The following is a 1,921-nucleotide window of genomic DNA, read 5'->3' as shown; positions in this document are numbered from 1 at the left end:
ATGAACAGAGCATGTTGGCTCCAAGTCAGCGCTTTCAGCTCTGAATTGCCTTGAACTCTCTTCTACATATATATAGACTATATTAGAGAGCATATTGATTTTTTCATATAGAATATATAGAATGTATAATATGCAGACTGTATATTTTTCTTTCTATAAAATGAAGAAAAATGTGGATTATATCTATCCTTTTGTATTGTCCCTGTTATCCTTTTAAATCGTATACTAATTTTTTTTTTTTTTTCATGTAAAATATATAAAGAAAGTGATTAATAATTTGTTGGTAATACCGAGGACTTTAAAAACACAATTTCATTACATGATCTTAGTTTGCATAATGCATCCTTAGTTTTTATATTTAAATATAATTATCTCAAAGAAAAAAGAAAAAAATTACCCGTTGCAGGACTAATTATAAATAAAATAATTTCAGTTTATTAATATATACTTTACAAGAGAATAGAACTATAATCTCATTTTTCATAATTTATGATGTTTTTATTACAGAAACATTCTATCTCAATTCAATCCAATAAGATCAAATAAAGGCGACAAATCATCATTTCTCATGTTTCTTATATATCGCTATAGCTAATATTTCATATCATCTTTCTACTTGACATTTTAATAGAATGGTATTTGATCGACAAGATTTCTAAATCATCGACAGATGATTTTTTTAGTTCTTTCCTCGAGCTTAGTCTCAAAAATCATTCCTTAAATCCAATCCAACCGATAAAAAATGAAAGAAAAAATTTAAATTACACTTATCCCAGAAGACTATGGCAAATAACTCCATAACGAGTTGGGAAACGCGTAGTTTCCATTTTTCTTTTTCAATTCGTTTTGAATCTCTTCAATTAATAAGAGCTGAGAAACTTAAAGCTTCTTAATTCGGTCCTGCATATCCAGAAGTACGTCCCTTGGCCCGGTTGGCGTATTCGCGCAGCGTCACCAGCCGGATCAATAACGTCCCATCAGGTTCAGCTGAATGTCTGGGGGTGCGTGGAGGAAGACAGGCGGGGATGGGTAACGGGGCCGCTTGCGGGCTTCGTCGACTAGGTCGAGTCCGACGATACGTAGAGGTGACGAAACCGAAGGCAGGATGAAGGACAAGGTTGCCGTCTTCGACGTTTGTTTTCGTTTGTGTCCAAAATGCTCCACGTGGAAATTCTTTCATGGAGGGTCATAGACGACGAGGGTTGGTGGCGTTTCGAAACGCGCGACTTATGCAAATAACGCGAATGAATAATAAGAGTCCGCTTATTTCTGCCGCGACAATTAGTAGACATGTATTTATATTGATGACTCCATTTTAATATATTCAAATATATCATTCGGTGTAACATGCATGATATTAAAAAAGAGATTAAAAATACACTCATCGAAAGGAATACAAATGTTTCTCTATACGAGACTTAAAATTTTTCGAGAAAAATGATACTAGAAAATAGTTAGAAATTAATATATTCTATTCTTCCACTTCCTCTTCACACAAACTTGGGATATCTTTTTAGGAAAATCTATAAAAGAAAATTAGTTATTATGTTCGTATAAATTTTATTAAATAGAGTATGAATAATAAATTACGATTACGTTAAGATAAAAATATCTTAGTATCTGTATATATATATATATATATATATATATATATATATATATATATATATATATATATATACAGCATGATAGCAAATTATCTTACGTGCGAACACCACAGATTAGATCGCAAATATTTCATTATTTGCTCGATAAAGGATAATTATCTTCCTTAAACATTCATGAGAAATAAGTAAAGATCCAATTCGTTCGTTAGATTTAATGTTTGGTTAAAAACAAAATTTTCACACATAAATAATAAAATCGAGATAAATATATATCTCTATATATAAAGATTCATCAAAAAATTTAAAAACTATAA

The sequence above is a fragment of the Polyergus mexicanus genome, unplaced genomic scaffold (assembly GCF_030449975.1).
Source record: "Polyergus mexicanus isolate NDT 795.1 unplaced genomic scaffold, iyPolMexi1.0 SCAF_7, whole genome shotgun sequence".
Lineage (NCBI taxonomy): Eukaryota > Metazoa > Arthropoda > Insecta > Hymenoptera > Formicidae > Polyergus > Polyergus mexicanus.
This window is presented reverse-complemented; position numbering follows the sequence as displayed.